General features: G+C 40.6%; 1 long non-coding RNA gene across 1 annotated transcript in view; it reads left to right on the top strand.

The window, feature by feature from the left end:
• LOC134339425 (uncharacterized) overlaps positions 1–27,631 on the top strand; it is a 105,140-nt gene that overhangs the window by 61,759 nt on the left and 15,750 nt on the right. The window contains exon 3 of the long non-coding RNA XR_010016397.1: positions 18,367–18,506. This is a non-coding gene — a long non-coding RNA (uncharacterized LOC134339425). The remainder of the gene's footprint in view (positions 1–18,366; positions 18,507–27,631) is intronic.

Here is a 27,631-nt window from a genome sequence, read left to right as displayed (position 1 = left end):
TGTGTCAAATAAATGGGCTGAGACAATTCTACACAATGTTTAGTATCTCAGGACATGATTCATTTCATTGATCAACAGCTAACTCTATTTGTCAACATGATAAAGAAAACAAAAATATAATCCATATGTAAGTGCTCATAAAATTATAATGTTAGTTTAGGTTAGCTCTTTAACTCAGACAGTGATACTCCAATCTATTTTGCTTTTTATTATATATTCATCCGTTCCAATAATTGGACCATTCTAGGTTCCTTTGTGTCTGCTTCTCTGAAGAACAAACACTCTTTTCAGTGACTATTGATTTTAATGTCATAAAAATGTTCCAATTAGATCTCCATTAGCTAATTCCAAGAAATATAGCAAAGCACACTATTTCACTCAATAAATCTCCGTGTGTGTGAGTGTCATTGTAAAATCTCCATGTTTTACTTTGGTCGGGTACAACTATAAACAAGACTATAATGTTCACTGGGTACTTTGGATGGTGCCGGGGACTGAAATTGCATCCAGATCTAAGTGCACTCATCTCTTCTGTGATTTGCTTTGGATACCTAACTGATAAAGTGATATTTGCGCTAATGTCCTTGGGAAGTATTAGGAGCAGGCACATAATGATGGCAATCCTTCTGCAGTGATATGATATGATACTATTGCTACCATTTTGGAGCTCAAAGTTCCAGCCATGTCATCCCTTAATCTGGCATAGTTGTATATTTTCAGTGGAGAAAGAAACCTTTACACCCATTCCACTGACTATTACTATTAAATGAGTCGCCAAATACCTACCAGCTAGTTGCTATTGTTACAGATGTGGAGAGGGTCAACAACTTTAATTTCCTAGGTGTTATTATTTTGAGGACCTGTCCTGGGCCCAGCATGTCCTACAAAAATAGTGGATAAGGCCCAGTCCATCACGGGTAAAGCTGTCCCCATCACTGAGCTCATCTACATGGAGCATTGTCATAGGAAAACACCATCCATCATCAGGAACTCCAACCACCCAGGCCATGCTCTCTTCTTGCTTCTGCCATCAGGAAGATGGTATGGGAGCCTCAGGACTCACACCACCAGTTTTAGGAACAGTTATTACTGCTCAATCATCAGGCTCTTCAACCAAAGGGGATAACTTCACTCACCTTCACTTGCCCCATCACTGAAATGTTCCCACAACCTCTCGACTCACTTTCAAAGATTCCTCATCTCATATTCTCAATATTATTGCTTATCTATTTTTTAATATCATTATTAATATTTCTTTCTTTTTGTATTTGTTTGGTTTGTTGTCTTCTGCACACTGGTTGTACGCCCAGTCAGTGCAATCTTTCATCAATTCTATAATGTTATTGGATTTATTGAATATGCCCACAAGAACATGAATCTTAGGGTTGTATATGGTGACATATATGTACTTTGATAATAAATTTATTTTGAAATTGGAACTTTAAATGTGAATTTTAGTAGATATCAGTTATGAAAATCATACAGAATGTATGAATTAACTTCAACTCCAGTAATTTGTTAATACTGTTAATTGCAGCTAGAAGAATGCTCCAGAAATTGATGCACTTGAAAATCACATGCATCACCATTTTTGAGTTATTTTCTTAAGTTTTTTTTATTAATAGTTGAACTGTCATATATACCAGGTGGAGTGGTCAATCCTGTTCTCCAATCAGAAATGCAGCTGTGACTATTTTGACATCTGCAAACAATGAATGTGTATTCAATGGCTAACAGAAATTGAAATGTCTCCTTGAGCAAAACTTCAATTTATTTTTTAGAAATGCAACTTAAATTGCTGTTATACATTTATACTCCCTGCACTATTTGGTGTGAACAGAAATCAAACATATCAAATGTCACCTAAAAGTAGACAAATGCACTGTAGATGCTAATGATCAGGGAACAGGTGAAAATAGTTACAAGACTCAGAGATCCACAGGTCATCCGGTGGCCATGGACCAAGTAGTAAGCAGAAAGCATGATATCCATCTTGTCAATATCCCCAGTTTCAAATGAAATTTGTTCCCATTTAAACTCTTCTGTGAATACTCCATCATATAGTCAGCATGACTTTGTCAAGGGCAGGTCATGATTGACCTGATTGAGTTCTTTGAGGATGAAACAAAACACATTGATGAAGGTAGAGCAGTATATAGAGTGTATATGGTTTTCAGTAAAACATTTGATGAGGTTCCCCATGCGAGGCTATTCAGAAAGTAAGGAGGCATGGGATCCAATGAGACCTTGCTTTGTGGATCCAGAATTGGCTTGCCCACAGAGGCAAAGGGTGGTTGTAGATGGTCTGTATTCTGCATGGAGGTCGGTGACCAGTGGTGTTCCGAAGCAATCTGTTCTGGGACACTTCCTCTTTGTGATTATTATAACTGGCCTGGATGAAGAAGTAGAAGGGTGGGTTAGTAAGTTTACTGATGACACAAAGGTTGGGGGTGTTGTGGATAGTCTGGATGGTTGTCAACTGTTACAGCAGGACATTGATAGGATGAAGAACTGGGCTGAGAAGTGGCAGATGGAGTTCAAACCAGCTAAGTGTGAAGTGGTTCATTTTAGTAGGTTATATTTGAAGACAGGATATAGTATTAACAGTAAGACTCTTGGCAGTATGGAGGATCAGAGAGGTCTTGGGGTCCTTGTCCATAGGACACTCAAAGCTGCTGTGCAGGTTGACAGTGTTGTTAAGAAGGCATTCATCAACCGTGGGGTTAAGTTCAAGAGCCATGAGGTAATGTTACAGCTATATAAGACCTTGGTCAGACCCCATTTGGAGTACTCTGTTCAGTTCTGGTCACCTCATTACGGGAAGGATGTGGATACTATAGAAAGAGTGCACAGGAGATTTACAATGATGTTGCCTAGATTGGAGAGTGTGCCTTATGAGAATAGGTTGAGAGAACTTGGCCTTTTCTCTTTGGAGTGACAAAGGATGAGAGGTGACTTGATAGAGGTGTATAAGATGATGAGAGGTGTTGATCATGTGGATAGCCAAAGGCTTGTTCCCAGGACTGAAATGGCTAACATCAGCGGGCATAATTTGAAGGTGCTTGGAAGTAGCTACAGAGGGGATGTCAGGGGTAAATTTTTCATACAGAGAGTGGTGGGTGCGTGGAATGCACTGCCAGTGACAGTTGTAGAAGTGGATACAACAGGGTCTTTTAAGAGACTCTTAGATAGGTATATGGAGCTTAGAAAAATAGAGGGCTATATAGGGTAATTCTAGGCAGTTTCTAGAATAGATTACCTGGCCGGCACAACATTGTGGGCCATAGGGCCTGTAGTGTGCTGTAGATTTCTATGTTCTATGTTCTATATAGACTTCAATGCAAATGTGCTTCATTCTCCTTTCATTTTTCTTTCCCCATTTTTTCTAATGAAGATGATAATAGACCTTCAGAAAACCATAAGATATAGGAGCAGAAGTAGGCCACTTGGCCCATCAAGTCTGCTCTGCCATTCAATCATGGGCTGATCCAATTCTTCAAGTCATCCCCACTCCCCTGCCTTCTCCTCATACCCCTCAATGCCCTGGCTAATCAACAACCTATCTATCTTTGCTTTAAATACACCCAATGACTTGGCCCCCACAGCCGCTCGTGGCAACAAATTCCACAGATTTACCACCCTCTGACTAAAGTAATTTCTCTGCATCTCTGTTGTAAATGGACATCTTTCAATCCTGAAGTTGTACCCTCTTGTCCTTGACTCCCCTACCATGGGAAATAACTTTGCCATATCTAATCTGTTCAGGCCTTTTAACATTTGGAATGTTTCTATAAGAGCCCCATTCATTCTCTTGAACTCCAGGGAATACAGCCCAAGAGCTGCCAGATGTTCCTCATATGGTAATCCTTTCATTCCTGGAGTCATGCTCTTGAATCTTCTCTGAACCCTCTCCAATGTCAGTATATCCTTTCTAAAATAAGGAGCCCAAAACTGCACACAATACTCCAAGTGCGGTCTCATGGGTGCCTTATAGAGCCTCAGCATCACATCCCTGCTCTTATATTCTATACCTCTAGAAATGAATGCCAGCATTGCATTTGCCTTCTTCAGAACCAACTCAACCTGGTGGTTAACCTTTACGATATTCTGTACAAGGACTTCTAAGTCCTTTTGCATCTTTGCATTTTGAATTCTCTCCCCATCTAAATAATAGTCTGTCCGTTTATTTCTTCCACCAAAGTGCATGACCATACACTTTCTAACATTGTATTTCATTTGCCACTTCTTTGCCCATTCCCCTAAACTATCCAAGTCTCTCTGCAGGCTCTGTGTTTCCTCAACTCTACCTACTCCTCCGTCTATCTTTGTATGACCGGCAAATTTAGCCACAAATCATTAACATACATTGTAAAAAGCAGTGGTCCCAACACTGACCCCCTGTGGAACTCCACTGGTAACCAGCAACTAGCCAAAATAGGAACACTTTATTCCCACTCTCTGTTTTCTGCCAACCAGCCAATGCTCCACCCATGCTAGTAACTACCCCATAATTCCATGGGTTTTTACCTTGCTAAGCAGCCTCATGTGCAGCACCTTGTCAAAAGCCTTCCAAATATCCAAGTACACCACATTTACTACATCTCCTTTGTCTACCCTGCTTGTAATTTCCTCAAAAAATTGCAGTAGGTTTGTCAGATAGGATTTTCCTTTCAGGAAACCATGCTGGCTTTGGCCTATCTTGTCATGTGCCTCCAGGTACTCCATAATCTTTTCCATAACAATCAACTCCAACAATTTCCCAACCATTGTTGTCAGGCTAACAGGTCTATAGCTTCCTTTCTTCTTAAATAACAGAGTAACATTTGCAATTTTCCAGTCATCCGGTACAATGCCAGAATCTATCGGTTCTTGAAAGATCATTGTTAATGCCTCTGCAATCTCTCCAGTTACTTCCTTCAGAACCCAAGAATGCATTCCATCAGGTCCAGGAGATTTATCCACCCTCATACCGTTAAGCTTCCTGAGCATTTTCTCAGTCGTAAACTTCACTGCACATACTTCACTTCCCTGACACTTGACACTCTTGAATGTCTGGTAAACTGCAGATGTCTTCCACTGTGAAGACTGATGCAAAATACGCATTCAGTTCCCCTGCCATGTCTGCGACATTCATTACAATATCTCCAGATTAATTTTCTATCGGTCCTATATGTACCCTCGACTCTCTATTACCCTTTATATACTTAAAAAATCTTTTAGCATCTTCTTTGATATTAGTCACCAATTTCCTTTCATAATTCATCTTTTCCTTCCTAATGACCTTCTTAGTTCCCTTAAAAACTTACCAATCCTCTATCTTCCCACTTGCTTTGGCTTCCTTGTATACCCCCTCTTTTGCTTCTACTTTGGCTTTGACTTCACTTATCAGCCATGGTAGTGTCCTTCTTCCATTTGCAAATGTCTTCTTATTTGGAATATATTTGTTTTGCACTTCCTTGATTTTTCACAGAAACTCTAGCCATTGCTGCTCTGCTGTCCTTCCTGCTATTCACAAGTATTTTCTACCAAGGTTCATTGGAAAACAGTCAGGAAAGAAAAGTTTGCAAATGGTTCAACTCTAACCATTAGCAGCTTCGGCACTGGCATCAGGTAATGAATATCTAACGCAAAAGAAAACAGAAATTGTTTGAAGAAGACGTTGGTCAGGCAATGTCCTTGGAGTGAGAAACTGAGTCATTGCTTCTGGTCAAAGGTTTCTGTTGTGTATTTAATATTTAACTAATGTTTGATTATCTTGTTTGTTTAAATAGTTAATTATGGGTTTAATGTAAAATACATTAATTACATATACCATCATGCTACCACCTGATATGTGCATGCCTCACTAAAAGAAAAGATGAGGTTGCACCTGCATTCCCGGACTCCCATGTTTTTCTTTGAATTAATTTAATGTTTTGAAGTTACAAAACAACATTGGCGACGAGGTATTTTTAAGTCAAACCCAACACTGGTACCGAACTGTTAAAGTGCAGCAAGACATTCGAAATAAAATAAAACACAGTGTGAGCATCCTCGAAGTAGAGTGGCATATGCAGAGTTATCTTTGGAAGGAAAGACATGATCGAGTTAAAAAAAACCTGTAAATGGAAGAATTCAGGGTTCATAACAAGTGAATACTGGGTGTTAATAATCATTTTAAAAAATCTGGAATGACTGTCTACATTGGAAAGACTTCTGAGATTTGATTACACAACAGGTAGTTGGCTCATGTATATTGAGCAATTGGAATAGTATCTTGAAGCAAATGAAGTCACCAATGAGAAGCGAAAACCATTTTTGCTGAGTGCATTGGGTTTAAAGGCATACCATGTACTTCAAAGTTTAACTGCTTTACCCAAGTCATTAGAAATTAGCTTTCCTGATATTGTCAAAGTAATGAAGGATCATTTAGAACCAAAGTCATTGTTGATTGCAGAACGTTTTAAGTTTCATCGTGGAATCAAAAGTAAGGGGAGTCCATTTCAGCATACGTTTCAGCTGAATTGAAGAGAATGTCAGTTTGGTTATGGTCTTAATGATATGCTAAGAGATCATTTAGTTTGTGGAATCTTAAAAGGAAGTATTCAAAACAGAAGGACAACTTATATTAAAAAGAGGAATTGAAATTGCTGTTTCAATAGAAACTGCAGACAGAGATGCAATTGAGTTAGAGTCAGGAATTAAAGTGAGTGTGAACAAAATTGGATCGTCTGAACAGAAATGGGCATGGCCGAGCAAATAGTGGTACTGTTGTGGCAGGGGCTTATCTACACCAAACAAATGCAGGTTTAAAGGGAAAACTTGCAGAAAATGCAATAAAGTAGGTCACAGAGCATGTTGGACAGGCAAAAATAAATGGACTACACAGGGAAAAGAAAGCACTGAAAAGTCAAGCTGCAGTTTGAAAAAGAGCACTAATCTGCATACTGTTGATGAAAAATCTGATAATGATGAGAGTGACACAGGATTATATAGGCTTGAGATTTGCAATGTGAAAATTAGCAATAGACAAGCAATATGGCTTATACTGATAGTGAACAACAAATTAAAATGGAACGAGACACTGGTTCAGCTGTTTCAAACATTCCACAAAATGAGATTAAATGGCATTTCAAAGATACCAAACTGAGGCCTGCAGGTAAGAATGTATACCGGTGAAAAGATAACTCATGTGGAAATGATATTTGTAACAGTGAAATATAACAACCAACGAACCATGCTGAGCTCCATCCACCATTTGCCATAACCCTTGCAAAGAAACCAACTGAAAGTGAACCATGAAATGATGATGCCACAGCTGTTTCCATGCTGAACACAGTGGAACAAATGCCCAACAGAGGACAAGCAGGTGTGTGCCTCAGGTTGGAAAGCATATTGGACCAAAGAAGGACCATGCTACTAACAGGAAGCATGAAAGTGACGAGTGCACTGGTCTGACTGCAACAGTTTTGTAGACAACATTTCTGAGAAAACTTCTGATATGTTAAGCAGGCAGTTACTTGCAAAATGCGGCTTTGTTTTAAGCTGGAAGAGAGTTCAAGGAGTTTTAGGAAAGTTGCAAACATCTGGCTTTTATAAATATAAAGAATCAGAATCTACTCTGTATACATTAAGGTTATTGCATAAACTCAAGTGTGAGACAAAACGCTGCTTGCTTGTAAAGGTAGACCAAACCCCAACTAGATAAATGTAAGGCCAAAATGAAAGGAATCAATGGAGATACAAAAACAGAGGATTCGTCAGTTGATGTTGTGGAAGTGGGAAGTAAGAGGAGAGATCAGATCATAAAGGTATCAATAGAAGGATTAATTTTCCAGTGAACTAAATGCACCTTCCTAAGATCAAGATGCATAAGCTAGAAGGAAAAGATGGAGAGAAAGAATGTGAAAGAGAATGAGAAAGGTGTGAAAGAGATTGTGAGAAAGATCGAGAGAGAAAAAGAGAAGAAAGGTGGCCAGAACTGTCAGAATCACTTCCTGTAGTCTCAGAATCAACTCGTACAACCACCACAGTGGAGGCCCCAGAACATGAAATTGGTTTCAAAACCACATATTGTAGACGGGTCGTATTCTGCATGGAGGTCGGTGACCAGTGGTGTGCCTCAGGGATCTGTTCTGGGACCCTTACTCTTCATGATTTTTATAAATGACCTGGATGAGGAAGTGGAGGGATGGATAGGTTAGTAAGTTTGCTGATGACACAAAGGTTGGGGGTGTTGCGGATAGTGTGGAGGGCTGTCAGAGGTTACAGCAGGACATTGATAGGATGCAAAACTGGGCTGAGAATCGGCAGATGGCGTTCAACCCAGATAAGTGTGAAGTGCTTTATTTTGGTAGGTCATAAATGATGGCAGAATATAGTATTAATGGTAAGACTCTTGGCAGTGTGGAGGATCAGAGGGATCTTGGGGTCCGAGTCCATAGGACGCTCAAAGCAGCTGCACAGGTTGACTCTGTGGTTAAGAAGACGTACAGTGTATTGGCCTTCATTAATCGTGGAGTTGAATTTAGGAGCCGAGAGGTAACGTAGCAGCTATATAGGACCCTGGTCAGACCCCACTTGGAGTACTGTGCTCAATTCTGGTCGCCTCACTACAGGAAGGATGTGGAAGCCATAGAAAGGGTGCAGAGGAGATTTACAAGGATGTTGCCTGGATTGGGGAGCATGCCTTATGAAAACAGGTTGAGTGAACTCAGCCTTTTCTCCTTGGAGTGATGGAGGATGAGAGGTGACCTGATAGAGGTGTATAAGATGATGAGAGGCATTGATCATGTGGATAGTCAGAGGCTTTTTCCCAGGGCTGAAATGGTTGCCACAAGAGGACACAGGTTTAAGGTGCTGGGGAGTAGGTACAGAGGAGATGTCAGGGGTAAGTGTTTTATGCAGAGAGTGGTGAGTGCGTGGAATGGGCTGCCAGTAACGGTGGTGGAGGCGGATACAATAGGGTCTTTTAAGAGACTTTTGGATAGGTACGTAGAGCTTAGTAAAATAGAGGCCTATGGGTAACCCTGGGTAATTTCTAAGGTGGGGACATGTTCGGCACAATTTTGTGGACCGAAGGGCCTGTATTGTGTTGTAGGTTTTCTATGTTTCTATGTCTCATCGGCCAAGCAGACTGACCTCACTTGTTAGGAAAGATGTTATACCACAAGAGGAAGAAATCCCCCACAGTGATTACATTTTTAAGCCTGAATGAGACAATTTAAAAACCTACTGTGTTGTGGATGTCTGTATATAGTAATTGTATTGAATAACATACTGTGTATATATTTGAGTTGCATTCTATTGAGTTGGAGTTTATAACTAAGCAGGGAGGAGTGTTGTGTATTTAATATTTAAGAAGTGTTTGAGTGTTTGATTAAGCATTCTTGTTTATTTAAATGATTAATTACAGGTTGTATGTAAAAATACATTAATTGCATAGGTCATTATGCTACCATGTGATATGTGCCGCCACCCCCTAAAAGTAAAGTCGAAGTTACACCTGCATTCCTGGACTACTCTGTCTTTTTTTGAATTAATTTAATGTTCTGAAGTTACAAAACATAACAGTTTCCAACAGAATTAGTAAAAGCAACTATACAAATGTTCTTTATAGCTGGCTGGGTGTATCACAGTGTTCTTTTGTGATGCTATACCGTTCATTAAAGCAAAAAAAAATTATACATTATCTGATTCATTCCATTAAGACTAGAAATATACTATACTGCTGGTGATGGCTTTCTTTACAGTATTTTACAAGTTAACTTTTCAATTGCCATCATTAACTTTTCTTTAGCAGAAAATGTTGGGCTTAGGACACCTGAAACAATGTTTATTTGTTTGGCAAAACTCTTTGACTAAAACCATGCTGCTGCCAGCAGGTTATGTGCTTTTGAACTATTGCAGACATCCCAACTCTCCCAGGAGTTCCGGGAGTCTCCTGCAAATCGATGCGGCTCCCTGATGCCCGCAAATTATATACAATATCCCGGAAATCAATTTTTTAGAGAGGGAGAAGGAGAGGGAGAGGGGAAAAAAATGAAAGAAAGAAAATGAATGAACCCTGCTTGGTCTTCCTTTGTGCTAAGTAGACCTATCAGTTTTCTCTGTGGGCAGGCTTTACAGTCGATCTCTCTCTCTCTCTCTCTCTCTCTCTTCCATAGTCCATCAGTTCAGTTACTGTCATCTGTAATGACGCTGAAATCATCTGGACAATTGTCGGCGATGAAGTACAAAAGCCTGATGGTCACAACCTGACTACACGAGGCTGTCCTGTACGGGCGGGGCGCGTTGGCGTCTTAAAGGGGATTAGAGCGGGGTTTAAATTGGAGCAAACTTCCAAAATTGTCCACTAAAACATCTTTAAAAACGCGCTTGCAGCAAGCAAATTCTTCATGGGTTTTTTCCTGAAACTCTTCCACTTACAGGTACATTGAAGCCTGCGATGGGCTGGGTTTAAACGCAGCCGTTTTTTGAAGAAAAACTGATTTTTAATAGATACCCGGCCCCCACCGAGGTCTCGTCATTAGGGCAGTGCACTGTTTACCTGTGCTGTGCACTTTATATGCATTTTGAATTACACTTTATGAAATAATATGGTAATATATTGTTTTATGTGGTGTGCATGATGTATGTATTGTGGCTACACCGTGGCCCGGACAGAGGTTGTTTCATTTGTGGACAATCAGCCAGATGACAATAAACTTGAACTTGAAGATACAGAGCTTCTAAATCACTCATTTAAAATCCCCCATTTCATTGTAAAAAAGTATGTCTGATCCCGACTATTGCAGGCAATATGTGTGTGTGACTACTGACGTTTATGCGATCAGACGTTGTCAGAATGGACGTTAAGTGGCGCACACCTGTAATAAGAATACACCTTATGCTTTTATTTCTTTTAGGGACCACAACATATTAGGGAGGCTAAGCACAGGGAAGGCTGAGCAGGTATTTCACAGTTCTTTTCAGCAGAAAACCGAAGTTTGACAGAGGAGGTCACTAGAGCTGAGGTGTACTTTACATCTTTCATCGTTGAGCATAACCTGCCATCCAGGTGTGTAAGCACACAGGCAAGCTATTCAAGAAAATGTTTCCTGATTCAGAAATAGCAAAAAACTATGCCTGCTCATCAACCAAGACAGCAGCTATTGTGAACATGGCACATTAAGACAGAATTCAGAAGTCAGTTGTCTCACAAAGCACTTGTGAATCTGATGTCTTGCAAAATTAACGAATTCATTGACACAGACTGCTATGAGGTTGAGACTTCCGGTTGAGATCTCCCTGAAATGAGGTTGAGACCTCCCTGAAATGAGTTTTTGCAGGGTGGGATGTCTGCTACTGAAATAATAATTTGAGCCAAATAAATAGAAGTTTCATCAGAAGAATACTTGCATCCTATTGCAATATAGAAATATATGAAAGGTTTATTTAAGATAGAAATATTTTAAGGGGACATTGTAATTTTTCTTTAGAAAAATTGATTTGCTGAAATGAATTCTCTAGATAAAGTCTAATTCAAGTTAAAGAAGAGTGATTTTCAACTGCCATGTTGATCAGCAGTAGAAGAAACACTATTTCTTTTGATTTGCATTTCTTTCTGTCACTAGTTTACTTGGCAGTAGAAATGCACATGTGAGGCACTTCAGGAATGCATATAAAGCCAAATGAATTGCTTGGATTCCACAGTTATGTTGCTGCCAATGAGGTGAATTAACTGTCATGGATTGGTCAAAAAAATCCAGCAATCATGGTGCATCTGAAGTATTATACTTTATTTCTATAGTACAGGTTCAATCACAAAGGATCCTTCTGATTCCTCCGCTCATCTGAAACTGGTGACCGTCTACATTATGGGCAGCCAGGCGGCCTCCTAGTTATTCCAATTGTTATTTGCTCAGATTTGGTAGGACACACAGGACAAATTCTTGGGCAAACAGCTGAGATTAGTGACACTCCATCCATCCCACTTGTCTAACGAAAAATTAACATGTCCTCTTAAAATGTATCATTAATCCTCAACCTTTCTATTTCCCTCAAAGAATTTCTTCCAGCAGTCTGAGCTTTGAGTTCTAAATCCCATTTTAATTCTGCGGTTCAACCTTTGAAAGTCACTTCATAATAGTTCAGCCATTTCAGGGACAAAGCATGACCTGACCTTATTTTTAACCTATTGCTAAGAAAGCTTTTTCTGAGATTGAAACATGGTTAATTCACCCTGCTTCTTTCTTCCAGCAAAAAATCCAAACTGTCATCACTGAGGAGACAGATTGTTTTTAACTGTCCATTGTAATCTTCCTTAACTGCTGTTTCATGTAGCCAAAGCTAGCAGCTATTTTAAAATAGAGAGACAGACTTTGCAGAAGTTGCTGCTGCCCGGCTTGCATGCTGTCTTCCATTTATTTCATTCTCTGTGCGTGTCAAAAATAGACACAACACAGATTCAAATCATTATAGCACATACCTTAATGAACCTGACTGCTAGCTTCTCTGAATTAGCCTTCAGCCTTTTTGGACGAAAAATAAATGTTGTGATGCTACTCATACTGCCAACAAAATAATCAAATATCTTGCTTTGGCTTACTACTTCATTTGTTTTGGCAAGACAGTACAAAAAAAAGACCTGCTCACGCTCATAGCTATCAGGTTTTCCTATGCTGTAGCTAGGGATTTTGGACTGTTAGTTGGGAAGCTTTTTGCAGCTTCAACATAGGTGAAGGGCAAGGTCAGAGATACTGCATATTTTTCACCCACCAGTGCTGAATATCAAAATTCCTGTAAATTTTGTCAACAATAATTCTTCCTTTGGTAATGTAATCTTGACTAATTTGGTAAAGTAATGCATCAATGCATTTACCTTGAAAGGGATTTAATAATGATTTTTAACAGATGCTAGCAATCGAACTGAAATAGTTTGATTTTAAGGAAGTTTATTTCTGTTTAGTGTCCTGTAACAAATGAATACTTCGTGGGACAACTGAGTCTTGTATTTTCTTTTGGCATTTAGTAGAATCTAACTAACTGAAAATTGGCTTGATGAATGTACTTTTGTGCAGAATGCAAACATTATTAAATTCATTGATCAAAAATGATTTTTGAAGAACTGATATTTCTACCTACTGTAAGTCCTTAAATTTAAAGGTAATAAAGGAAACAGAATCCTTATTTAATTGTGAATAATCTGAAGGGTTGCTTAATTCTAGACATGCAACACACATCAAAGTTACTAGTGAATGCAGCAGGCCAGGCAGCATCTCTAGGAAGAGGTACAGTCGACGTTTCAGGCCGAGACCCTGACGAAGGGTCTCGGCCTGAAACGTCGACTGTATCTCTTCCTAGAGATGCTGCCTGGCCTGCTGCGTTCACCAGCAACTTTGATGTGTGTTGCTTGAATTTCCAGCATCTGCAGAATTCCTGTTGTTTTAATTCCAGACATCCTTTGTTTCTGTCCAACTGCAGCAATCATAACAAATGTAAGCTGTCTATCTTTGATAATCTCTGCTTTGGGAGGAAGGTGGTTGTTGTATAATAGTTTCCTAGGAATCTGACCATGCCTGAAAGTCCTTATTTTCCACACTAAAATGCATTAACAGTTGTCTCCTGGTTGCATCTCATCTTTCCTTAAATCCAACCAAGTATTTCTTGTCTTGAGTTGTCCTTGCCACATGGACATGCTTTCTGCATTGTACACACATCAAGTACCAGGGAAGTTAGTTGGGCTTTGCATGGGACTAGACTTGGACACCTGTACAAGTAGTCCCATCACTCTCCCTCCATTCTTCCTACCTTCCTACTACCTCACCAGCATTATTTTACAGTTGTCCTATATCAACTCTCACCCCCCTTTTACTCTTTATATTACTGAGAAAACATCTAGTATCCTGCTTTATATTATTGGCTAGTCTGCCCTTATATTTCATCTTTTCCCTTCTTATAATATTTTTAGTTGCCTTTTGTTGGATTTTTAAAACTTCCCAGTCATCCAACTTCCCACTCACTTTTTCTACTTTATATGCTTTTATGCAGTCCTTAATTTCCTTTGCCTACCCCTGCCATTTGAGAACTCCTTCCTTTGTGGGACATATCCATCCTGTGCCTTGTGAAATATTCCCAGAAACTTCAGTCATCTCTGCTCTGCCATCATCCCCACCAGTATCCTCCTCCAAACCACCTGAGCAAGCTCCTTTCTCATGCCTCTATAATTCCCTTTATTCCATTGTGACACAGATACATGTGAGGAATGCTTTTCCCTCTCAAATTGCAGTATGAATTCAATCATATTACGATCACTGCCTCCTAAGGGTTCATTTATGTTTAGCTCACTAATAAGATCTTGGTTAACTCCCATGTGAAGAGCTGGATTTGGTTGTTAGAGATTAATGGAGACACTCGCCACAGGGAGCATCTAATAGGTAGTGGGGGCTTATATCCACTACCCCAACCCTCAGTCTATGACAACCTTAAGGAACCATCATTGCCAGTACACACCAATAACCCAAGCATGCTGCAATACAAGTGCCTGCTCCCACCCTGCCATCCTTAAACACCCTTACCCAAAAGACCATAAGACATGGGAGAAGTATCAGGACATTTGGTTGACCAAGTCTGTTCTGCTATTCCATCACAGCTGATTTATTAACCATCTCAATCTCATTCTCCTGCCATTCCTCCATAACCTTTGAGCCCTGACTAATCAAGAAACTACTAACATACACTTTAAATCTACTCAATAACTTGGCCTCCACAGCCACACGTTGCAATGAATTCCATAGATTCACCACCTTTTGGCTAAAGAAATTCCTCCTCATCTTGGTTCTAAATGGATGTCTCTCTATTCTGAGGCTGTGCTCTTTGGACCTAGACTCACACACAATAGGAAGCATCCTCTCCACATCTACTCTATCTAAGCCTTTCAATATTTGATAGGTTTCAATGAGATTCCTCCTCATTCTTCTAAATTCCAGCATGTATAGGCCCAGATACATCAAACACTCGTCATACATTAAACTATTCATTTCCTGGAATCATTCTCATATGCTTCCTCCACACCACCTCTAATGCCAGCACATCTTCTTTTCAAAAAGAGGCCTAAAACTGCTCACAATTCTCCAAGTATAGTCTGACCAATGTATTATAAAACCTGAGCATCAAATTGGAGGGTGGCTAATGTAACCCCGCTTTTTAAAGAAGGAGTGAGAGAGAAACTGGAGAATTATAGACCGGTTAGCCTAACGTCAGTGGTGGGGAAACTGCTGGAGTCAGTTATCAAAGATGTGATAACAGCACATTTGGAAAGCGCGGTGAAATCATCGGACAAAGTCAGCATGGATTTGTGAAAGGAAAATCATGTCTGACGAATCTCATAGAATTTTTGGAGGATGTAACTAGTAGAGTGGATAGGGGAGAACCAGTGGATGTGGTATATTTGGATTTTCAAAAGGCTTTTGACAAGGTCCCACACAGGAGATTAGTGTGCAAACTTAAAGCACACGGTATTGAGGGTATGGTATTGATATGGATAGAGAATTGGTTGGAAGACAGTAAGCAAAGAGTGGGAATAAAAGGGACCTTTTCAGAATGGCAGGCAGTGACTGGTGGGGTACCGCAAGGCTCAGTGCTGGGACCCTAGTTGTTTACAATATATATTAATGACGTAGATGAGGGAATTAAATGCAGCATCTCCAAGTTTGCGGATGACACGAAGCTGGACGGCAGTGTTAGCTGTGAGGAGGATGCTAAGAGGACACAAGGTGACTTGGATAGGTTAGATGAGTGGGCAAATTCATGGCAGATGCAATTTAATGTGGATAAATCTGAGGTTATCCACTTTGGTGGCAAGAACAGGAAAACAGATTATTATCTGAATGGTGGCCGATTAGGAAAAGGGGAAGTGCAATGAGACTTGGGTGTTATTGTACACTAGTCATTGAAAGTGGGCATGCAGGTACATCAGTCATTGAAAGTGGGCATGCAGGTACAGCAGGCGGTGAAAAAGGCGAATGGTATGCTGGCATTCATAGCAAGAGGATTCAAGTACAGGAGCAGGGAGGTTCTACTGCAGTTGTACAAGGCCTTGGTGAGACTACACCTGGAGTATTGCATGCAGTTTTGGTCCCCTAATCTGAGGAAAGACATTCTTGTCATAGAGGGAGTACAAAGAAGGTTCACCAGATTGATTCCTGGGATGGCAGGACTTTCATATGATAAAAGACTGGATTGACTAGGCTTATACTCGCTGAAATTTAGAAGATTGAGGGGGGATCTTATTGAAACGTATAAAATCCTAAAGGGATTGGACAGGCTAGATGCAGGAAGATTGTTCCCGATGTTGGGGAAGTCCAGAACGAGGGGTCACAATTTAAGGATAAAGGGGAAGACTTTTAGGACCGAGATGAGACAAAACTTCTTCACACAGAGAGTGGTGAACCTGTGAAATTCTCTGCCACAGGAAACAGTTGAGACCAGTTCATTGGTTATATTTAAGAGGGAGTTAGATATGGCCCTTGTGGCTAAAGGGATCAGGGGGTATGGAGAGAAGGCAGGTACAGGGTTCTGAGTTAGATGATCAGCCATGATCATACTAAATGGTGGTGCAGGCTCGAAGGACCAAGTGGCCTACTCCTGCACCTATTTTCTATGTTTCTGTGTTAAATCTTTGCTCTTATATTCTAGTCCAAGAAATCAATTCTAAAATTGCATTTGCCTTCTTTACCACTGACTCAACCTGCAAGCTAACCTGCATGGAAATCTACACATGTGCTTCCAAGTCCCTTTGAACCTCAGATTTTCAAATTCCGCCCCCCGTTTAGAAAATAATCTATGCCTTTATTCCTTCTACCAAAGTGCATGACCATACACTTAGCTTACTCTATTTTCCATCTGCCTTTTCTTTTCCCATTCTCTCACTGTGTCTAAGTCCCTCTGCAGATCCCCTAGTTCCTCAACAATACCTGTTCCTCCAATTGTCTTTATATTGTCCACATACTTGGCCACAAAGCCATCTATTCTATCATCTGAATCATTGACATATAATGTGAAAAAAACAGTCCCCATACTGACCCCTGCAGAGCACCACTACAGACCGGCAGCCAACCAGTAAAGGCCCCCTTTATTCCCACTCTTTGCCTTCTGCCAGTCAAGCAATCTTCTATCATGGTAGCATTTTTCATTTAATCTCATGTGTGGCACCTTGTCAAAGGCTTTCTGAAAATCCAAGTAAACAATATCCATTGACTCTCCTTTGTCCATCTTGCCTGTTATTTCTTCAAAGAATTCCAACAGATTTGTCAGGCAAGGTTGACCCTGAAGGAAAACATGTTGACTTTGGCCGATAGTATCATGTGCCCCCAAGTACCCTTCTTAAAGATTAGTGTGACATATACAATTTTCCTGTCCTCCAGAACCATTCCCGATTCTCGTGATTCTTGAAAGATCATTACTAATGCCTCCAAAATCTCTTCAGCTACCTCTTTCAGAACCTTGGGGTACAGTTGATCTGTTCCAGGTGACTTATCTACCTTCAGATATTTCAGCTTACTAAGCACCCTATCCTTAGTAATAGCAACTCCACTCACTTCTGTCCCTGACACTCAAATTTTTGACATACTCCTAGTGTCTTCCACAGTGAAAACTGATACAAAATACTTACTAAGTTTGTCCACCATTTCTTTGTCCACATTGCTACCTCTCCAGCACCAGTTTCCAGCAGTCGAATATCCACTTTTGTCTCTCTTTCAGACCTCCAGTCCTGTATTCATTACCCTTTTTGATTTTGCCCCAATGTTAAACTTCAACGCATCTCACTGACTGCAATTTTGCCCTAACATCTTCCCGTCCTTCCTCAAAATCTCACCACACACTGCATCTACTTGTATAACAGCTGCCTCATCCTCAGCCCTATCACTCTGGTTCCCAGTTCCCTGCCAAATTAATTTAAATCCTCCCCAAGTTCTAGCATACCTGCCCAGGAGGATAAAGGTCCCCTCAGGTTCAGTGTAATCTGTTCTTTTTGCACATACTTTTCCCACAAGAGATCCAAATAATCCAGAGGTCTGTTTACAAATGGCTTCCGCCTTGCAAGATGCCACGCTCTCACTTGCTACTTCAAACACTGACCTGTGGAGACTGAAAGCAACACATTGTTAGCAAGAACCTGGAGCTGTCTGTGTGGAGTTTAAATGTACTCCTGTGGCTGTGTGGGTTTCCCTTGCGACATCTCACGATACTGACAATTGTTGATGGTAGAGCTGAAGGGAATGTGGAGATAGTAGGTTATAGGGAATACAGGAGAATGGGAAATCTCTGTGAGGCAGAATAAATTTGAGGGGACACAAATAGTCTCCATCTATCTCATAAGGAAATTTCATCTTTTATTATTTACAGATACAGCATGGTAACACGGCCCTTCCTGCCCAGCAAGTGCACGCTGCCCAATTGCATCCATGTGACCAATTAACCCACTAACCCATACATCTTTCTGGAATGTGGGAGGAAACTGAAACACTGGAAGGAAACCCACACAGGTACTGGGAGAACATACAAATTCCTTACAGATAGTGCCAAAATTGAACCCAGGTCACTGGCACTGTAATACTGTTCTGTTGACTACTGCGCTATCGTGCTACCTTATTTAAAATATGAGATTCCTGCTTCTTAGCATTTACAGTCAGGAGCCAGTCAGTCCTTTGTGGTGAACACCTGCACATCGACTGGGACATGGCACCTTTACATGTCACATGGGCAGGGCCAAATCAAGCCCACCCACCGTGTGAAGATGGTGTTACCGAACGTGTGTGACAGCTTCTGATAGTCAAAAAGCTAAGAAATCCCGACTAAAATCATCACTAAAAATACATTTCCTGAGGTAAATTGTGTTAAATTATCACTGCACTCAGTGAAGGGGTTATTGATAGCAAGGCAAGTTTGGTGGAGGACCCGAGATGGTGGGTTGCAGAATCGTTGCAGATAGAATTCCGATGCCTGTACAACTGGCTGGGTGTGAGGTTGGATTGGTCTGAGCACCATAAGGAGAAGTTGGGGCAGAGGAGATTTAGTGCCCATTCAACTGGCCCAGGTGTGAGGTTGGATTGCTCTGGGTGCCAAGCTGATTTGAAGAGCTTGAGAACAGCTTTGTTTCTTGTTCAGTAAACAAGGTTCATTGTGCTTTATACTGCACACATTATATTGTAACTACTGAGTGTCAGTTCTTAGATGGACTGCAAATAATAATTCTCCCAAAGTCCATCTAGTGTAATATCAGACTCTGAAAATTATGCAGGTCACTGCAGGGTACCCTGGCTACCATCAAAACACCTTCCTCCCACAAGGGAGCTATCAGGTTTGCACATATCCAAGCTGTGCCCCAGTTGTGGATTTGCACAATCCATGGGAAATGGGAAACATGCACGTTAAGAATACCCAGTTGCCTGATGAGACAGGCAACAATCCTGTAAAATATAGTGATCGTAAGATGTGATTCTCAGAATCAGGTTTATTATCACCGGCATGTGTCGTGAAATTTGTTAACTCGGGAGCAACAGTTCAATGCAATACGTAATCTAGAAGGGAAAAAAAAGGTATAAATAAATAAATAAATTACAGTACATGTATATTGAATTGATTAAAATCGTGCAAAAACTGAAATAACATATATTAAAAAAGTGAGGTAGTGTTCATGGGCCAATGTCTATTTAGGAATCGGATGGCAGTGGGGAAGAAGCGGTTCCTGAATCACTGAGTGTATACCTTCAGGCTTCTGTACCTCCTACCCGATGGTAAAAATAAGAAAAGGGCATTCCCTTGGTGCTGGGGGTCCTTAGTAATGGATTCTGCCTTTCTGAGACACCACTCCTTGAAGATATCCTGGGTACTTTGTAGGTTAATACCCAAGATGGAGCCAACTAAATTTATGACCCTCTACAGCTTCTTTCGGTCCTGTGCAGCAGCAGCTCCCCCCCCCCCACCCAATACCAGACCGTGGTGCACCCTGTCAGAATGCTCTCCACGGTACATCTATAAAAGTTTTTGAGTGCTTTTGTTGATGTACCAAATCTCTTCAAAAACTCCTAATGAAATATAGCCACTGTCTTGCCTTCTTTATACTGCAGTGATATGTTGGGACCAGGTTAGATCCTCAGAGATATTGACACCCAGGAACTTGAAACTGCTCACTCCCTCCACTTCCGATCCCTCTATGAGGATTGGTTTGTGTTCCCTCATCTTACGCTTCCTAAAGTCTACAATCAGCTCTTTCGTCTTACTGACATTGAGTGCAAGGTTATTGCTGAGACACTACTAAACTAGCTGGTATATCTTCACTCCTGTACTAACTCTCATCTCCATCTGAGATTTTACCAACAATTCTCTTATAATAAGTGCAAATTGAAAATGATTAGCATCAACGTTGGCACCAGAGTACAATGCGACCAATGGCGACGTCCTTCAGACAGTTCACAAAACAACTTCTTTTACCTCTTCTTTCAAATATGATTATACTACTCAGCTAAGTGTAATTGGAACCTGTGATTTACATTTTGATGGTGTGTTTTCTGGTCGATTGAGCAGTCTGGTGGCTTACCGTCTCCAAGGTTATTCAGTGAGGTTTGGAGCGGAGTGTGTGGCCTGGAGCATATTATCAACTCCATTTCTCGCTGGTAAAAGATTGAAATCATTGAGAATGAGAGCAGAAGGCAAGCAAGTGTTCAGCGCCATCTACCTGAGTGTGACCGGTCTCTCTCTCTCCCTATTAGTCGCTACTGCTGGAGTCTTGGGTCTTGAGCTAGTTTTAATCAATGTGGTTTGTGGATTGGATTCATTTTTGGAGGACTCTGCAGTTCATGTGATATGTGTTTCTGGTTATACCTTTTATCGCTATTTTGTGCAATTTTGATCGGATGGACTGGCGCTGCGGCCGACAGTCAACAAATGACACAGCGCTAGATTGAACTGAACTGAACTGAGCTAAATTGAACATTCCTGTTTCAAGGACTCTGTAGCTTTAATGTTTTATATTTGTTTTTTTGCCATTTGTGTGATTTGATCTTTTTTTTGTGTGTTGGGTAATTGAGGTTTTCTTTGAACAGGTTCTTTCATGGCTGGCTGTGGGAAGGAGAATCTCAGGGTTGTATACTTTGATAATAAATGTACTTTGAACTTTGGGTTTATTCTTTTGGGAGAATTATGCTGCAAGTTTTTTTCTAAATGTGATACTTCTGCTTGTACGCCTGCAATTGCCATTGCAACCAGGGCGAACTACAATTCTGAACAATCTTCTTCCTTGCAGTATTGGTTTTCTTTGTTATCACCCTCAGTATTTCCCAAGACAGAAAGAGTTCAGGATTTCAGTCAACACATCCAGCATTCACCTTGTTCCTTACTTTGAAACATCTCAGTTTGTCTTTTAAAAATTTATTATTTTTTTAATGGCAGCAACCTGAGACTGAAAATTACATTGGAATAAGGACAAAACTACAGAGATTCTGCACAGAACAAATGTAACACAGGCCTGTGATAATTCAAATATGTCTATCAGCAAAACACTCAGCACAAATTGGATTATTTTACTTGAAGTTAATATGATAAAGTAATAGGGACAATATTGCAATGCACCTGCCAGCCAATCACAGGAATTATTGCAGTTGTTACTATGTCTATATAATTGGTGTTGATGGAACCTCTGTGGTGTTGGAGTCGGGGCGGAGATGGAAATATCAAAAAAAGAATATAGGGAAAGACACTTACAACAGTTATATGCCATGACAATTTCAGTTTATCACTTTATTTAATGAAACAATTTTGATTAATAACTCACAAGTTATTTTATGCTCTATGCTTTCATTCAATATGTGGTGGATAATATTTGAACATCCCTTAGGATATTTTAAATTGAGCTTTATTTGAAAGGGCAGTCTAGTAATTGAAATTTGCACTTTGATGTATCCTGCAGAATAATTCATGTCGATATGGTACTCACAAATCAGAAGCTACAGATAATGCTGTTGTTAGAATATTAGATGTTTTGAAGCATTGTACTTCAGTACACCAGACAATTGTTCTCCCTGAGTTTATTAATAAATTTTACCACACTTTATACTAAATATAAAGTTTTACTATAGCTCACAGCACATTGGCCTAATTAGGCACATCATTCAAATAAATGCTGGCCTCATGAGCATTGCCCTCCTCCTGAAAAAGTAAATAAATCGCAAATGTACTCCATGTCCAACTAAATAACACACATAGCTTTAACATGCAATTAATTATTAAATTAGATTTAAGTTTGTATTGTCTCCTGTCAACCATCAATCAGGCTGTGTTTATTTCAGTTTATCCTTATGTGTTTGAAGATCATAATGACCAAGAGCTGTAATAAATCATGCTGTAAATAGCCTCAAGAGTGCAGATACACGCAGTTATATATTAGCACCTGCAGCTTAACCGAAGTTTGGGATTGGAGGATAAACCTTTCACTCAGAATAACCCTATTTACAACTTCTTGCATGACCATGCCATTTCCTTCAGTGTGCCCTCTCTGTGTTATAATTTTGAATATAATTTTCTTATCTCTATTTTCCACCACTGATAGTGTTATAACCTCGAGAATGATCATTTATTTTGAGTATTAGTCCTTTATGCCTGGGAAAAGCCAACTGGAAAAATGCATTTGTTTTTACATTCATTGTGTCATACAGCATAGAAACAGGCCTTCAGGCCCAACTGCAACTCAACCAAGTTGCCTCCTGAGCTAGTCCTATTTGCCTGTGTTAGGCCCATATCCCTCGAAAGCTTTACTATGTCCTTTAAATGTTATAATTGTGCCTGTCTCTATCACTTTTTCTGGCAACGTGTTCTATATAGCTACCACCCTCTATGTGGAAAAACTTACCCCTCAGGTACTCTTTAAATATGTATTTCTTTTTTTTTGTGTCTTGCTCTTTAAATTTTTCCCCTCACCTTAAACTACATTCTCTAGTTCTGGACTTCCCTACCCTGGGGAACGAAACCTTGGCTTTTCACCTTATGTATGACCAACAGGATTTGAGATGCATCTGTAAAGTCACCCCTCAGCCTCTTAGTTCCAGGGAAAAGAATTGCAACATGGACTTACTGTGCAGTTCCTACTTTTGTTTAATTTACCAAGATGCAACACTTCACACTTGTCAAAGTTGAATTCTGTCTATTGTTCCTTGGCTCATTTTCCCAGCTATCTAGACCCTGTTTGTAATTTAAGATATTCTTCTTCACTGTACCACCAATTTTGGAATCATCTGCAAACTTACATTCTCATCCAAAATATTAATACATATGATTAACAGGGCACACAAAACCAATCTCTGCAGCATACTACTAATCACAGGTCTCCAATCTGGAAAACAACCCAGATCCTCACAGAAATGCCCTGGATTTTAGGGCTCACTCGAGGGTCCAAAGTAGGTTTACAAGAATGATCCTGGGAATGAAAGGGTTAATATATGAGGAGTATTTTATGGCTCTGGGCCTGCACTTGCTGGGGCTTAGAAGAATGTGGAGGGATCTCATTGAAACCTACTGAATATTGAAAGGCCTGGGTAGAGTGAATGTGGAGATGATGTTTTCAACAGTGGGAGAATCTAAGGTCAGAGGATACAGCATCAGAATTGGTATCCCTTTAGAACAGAGATGAGGAGAAACTTTTTTTAGCCAAAGGGTGAGGAGTCTGTGGAATTAATTATCACTAGGAGCTGTGGACGATAAATCTTTGGGTATATTTAAAACAGATGTTGACAGGTTCTTGATTAGTAAGGGTATCTAAGGAATCAGGGTGAAGGCAGGAGAATGGGGTTGAGAGGGAAAATAAATCAGAGTCAAAGGCTGAACGGCTAATTCTGTTCCTATGTCCTTTAGTCTTATCCATCCTCATCAAGGCCAGCAATTCTGGGACTCCAGTACAAGTTCTGAACTTCCAGACCTTCCAAGCTGGCTGAGGTCCTCAGACTGCTGTCTATTGCTGGGCTCTACAGGGAACATAGCTCTCTTTTATCCTGCTTCAGACAACGGACCCTTTTTCGGATGTGACAGAAACAATTTAGGTCAGATAGTAGTGGATGGGTGCCCCAGCAGGACAGACTATATAAAGAGAAGGGGAAAATGATAGCAGGAAGAAATAGTTCTTGTGGGCAGGAAGAAAGAGCATTTTAAGACACAGAGAAATCAGAAAGAGAGTGGGATGGGGAGGTGGAGTGGCAGTTAACTGGAAACTCAAGGTCATCAACAATCAACCAATCTGTGTTTGGTTTCCCCAGACAGAGGGGATCACATTGGAAGAAATGCAAGTGAATTGCTGTTTCACTTAGAATGATTGTTTGGTTCTTGGATCCTGGGAAGGGAAGAGGTGAAAGTTATTAGTATTAGTTTATTTTTGTCACATGTACCAAGATAATGTACCAAGATACTGTATATCCCAAATTCTGCAGAAAGGAACAAATCTGCAGAGAGATAACAGGAAACTGCAGGAAACATAAAGTTGTGGTGGTAGGATTTTAATTTTCCACATATAGATTGGGACTCCCATACTGTTAGGGGTCTAGATGGTTTAGAGTTTGTAAAATGTGTTCAGGAAAGTTTTCTAAATCAATATATAGAGGGACCAACTAGAGGGGATGCAATATTGGATCTCCTGTTAGGAAACGAGTTAGGACAAGTGACGGAAGTGTGTGTAGGGGAACACTTTGGTTCCAGTGATCATAACACCATTAGTTTCAACTTGATCATGGCCAAGGATAGATCCTGGGGTTGAGGTTCTGAACTGGGAGAAGGCCAAATTTGAAGAAATGAGAAAGGATCTAAAAAGCGTGGATTGGGACAGGTTGTTCTCTGGCAAGGATATGATCGGTAGGTGGGAAGCCTTCAAAGAAGAAATTTTGAGAGCGCAGAGCTTGTATGTTCCTGTCAGTATTAAAGGCAAAGTGAATAGGAATAAGGTACCTTGGTGCTCAAGGGATATTGCAACTCTGATAAAGAAGAAGAGGGAGTTGTATGACATGTATAGGAAACAGGGAGTAAATAAGGTGCTTGAGGAGTATAAAAAGTGCAAGAAAATACTTAAGAAGGAAATCAGGAGGGCTAAAAGAAGACATGAGGTTGCCTTGGCAGTCAAAGTGAAGGATAATCCAAAGAGCTTTTACAGGTATATTAAGAGTAAAAGGATTGTAAGGAATAAAATTGGTCCTCTTGAAGATCAGAGCGGTCGGCTATGTGTGGAACCAAAAGAACTGGGGGAGATCTTAAATCGGTTTTTTGTGTCTGTATTTACTAGGGAAACTGGCATGAAGTCTATGGAATTAAGGGAAACAAGTCGTGAGATCATGGAAACTGTACAGATTGAAAAGGAGGAGGTGCTTGCTATATTGAGGCAAATTAAAGTGGATAAATCCCCAGGACCTGACAGGGTATTCCCTTGTACCTTGAAGGAGACTAGTGTTGAAATTGCAGGGGCAGATATATTTAAAATGTCGGTGTCTATGGGTGAGGTGCTGGAAGATTGGAGAATGGCTCATGCTATTCCATTGTTTAAAAAAGGATCGAAAAGTAATCCGGGAAATTATAGGCTGGTAAATTTGATGTCGGTAGTGGGTAAGTTATTGGAGGGAGTACTAAGAGACAGAATCTACAAGCATTTGGATAGACAGGGACTTATTAGGGACAGTTAACATGGCTTTGTGCGTGATAGGTCATGTTTGACCAATCTACTGGAGTTTTTCAAGGAGGTTACCAGGAAAGCGGATGAAGGGAAGGCAGTGGATGTTGTCTACCTGGACTTCAGTAAGGCCTTTGACAAGGTCCCGCATGGGAGGTTAGTTAGGAAAATTCAGTCGCTAGGTATGCATGAGAGGTGGTAAATTGGATTAGATATTGGCTCAACAGAAGAAGCTAAAGAGTGGTAGTAGAGAATTGCTTCTCAGAGTGGAGGCCTGTGACTAGTGGTGTGGCGCAGGGATCAGTGCTAAGTCAATTATCAGGGGAGCTTGAAATAAGTGTTGAACCAACTTCCAGTAGAAGTGATAGAGGCAGGTTTGATATTATCATTTAAAGAAAAATTGAATAGGTATATGGACAGGAAAGGAGTGGAGGGTTATGGGCTCAGTGCAGGTCGGTGGGACTAGGTGAGAGTAGCGTTCGGCACGGACTAGAAGGGCCGATATGGCCTGTTTCCATGCTGTAATTGTTATATGGTTATATAAGTAAGTCAATAGCATCATAACATTTTAAGTAACATTTGGATATTGAACACACAGCACATATTTTCCCCGTTTGAACATATAAAGTCATTGCAATGCACCAATATCGCTGAATCAGTGGGAACCCTGGGTTTGTTTCCCCGCAACAAGCCGGTCCTATCGAGGGATGATGGGAGACAGTGATACTCGAAGGGGGTTCCTTATGTCCAGTCTATTCCGCAATTCAGTTTTCGTTGCACTCATTGCAGAGATATATTGGAAATGGAAGCAACGTTTTCAGTGTTTTCGTGGCTATCTCAGGATATTTCGCCTTGACTTTGATCCAGAATGCCTGCAGAGATGTTATGCAAAACATACTTTTCATCCCGCCATCATTTGCAAGTTTGAGGAGTTGATCTTCTTCCAGTGCTGACATGGATGACGCGTGGGTAATGACCTCGCGTGCGTTCAAGTTCAACAGTGCATGACAGGGAATGAGGAAAGGTGCAGCTGACTCATATCGCCAAATCATATCGTTTCCTCGCGGCCCGGTGGTTGGGGACCGCTGGTGTAGTGGACAGTGAGGAAGGTTTTCAAAGCTTGTAGAGGGACTTGGAGCAGCTGGAAAAGTGGGCTGAAAAATGGCAGATGGAGTTTAATACAGACAAGTGTGAGGTATTGCACTTTGGAAGGACAAACCAAGGTAGAATATACAGGGTAAATGGTAAGGCACTGAGGAGTGCAGTAGAACAGAGGGATCTGGGAATACAGATACAAAATTCCCTAAAAGTGGCGTCACAGGTAGATAGGGTCGTAAAGAGAGCTTTTGGTACATTGGCCTTTATTAATCAAAGTATTGAGTATAAGAGCTGGAATGTTATGATGAGGTTGTATTAGGCATTGGTGAAGCCGAATCTGGAGTATTGTGTTCAGTTTTGGTCACCAAATTACAGGAAGGATATAAATAAGGTTGAAAGAGTGCAGAGAAGGTTTACAAGGATGTTGCCGGCACTTGAGAAACTCAGTTACAGAGAAAGGTTGAATAGGTTAGGACTTTATTCCCTGGAGCGTAGAAGAATGAAGGGAGATTTGATAGAGGTATATAAAATTATGATGGAGTTAGATAGAGTGAATGCAAGCAGGCTTTTTCCACTGAGGCAAGGGGAGAAAAGAACCAGAGGACATGGGTTAAGGGTGAGGGGGGAAAAGTTTAAAGGGAACATTAGGGGGGGCTTCTTCACACAGAGAGTGGTGGGAGTGTGGAATGAGCTGCCAGACAAGGTGGTAAATGTGGGTTCTTTTTTAACATTTAAGAATAAATTGGACAGATACATGGATGGGAGGTGTATGGAGGGATATGGTCTGTGTGCAGGTCAGTGGGACTAGGCAGAAAATGGTTTGGCACAGCCAAGAAGGGCCAAAGGGCCTGTTTCTGTGCTGTAGTTTTTCTATGA

The sequence above is a fragment of the Mobula hypostoma genome, chromosome 2, assembly GCF_963921235.1.
Source record: "Mobula hypostoma chromosome 2, sMobHyp1.1, whole genome shotgun sequence".
Taxonomy (NCBI): Eukaryota; Metazoa; Chordata; class Chondrichthyes; order Myliobatiformes; family Myliobatidae; genus Mobula; species Mobula hypostoma.
Note: the sequence above shows the minus strand (reverse complement) of the source record. Positions and strands in the feature narration are given on the sequence as shown.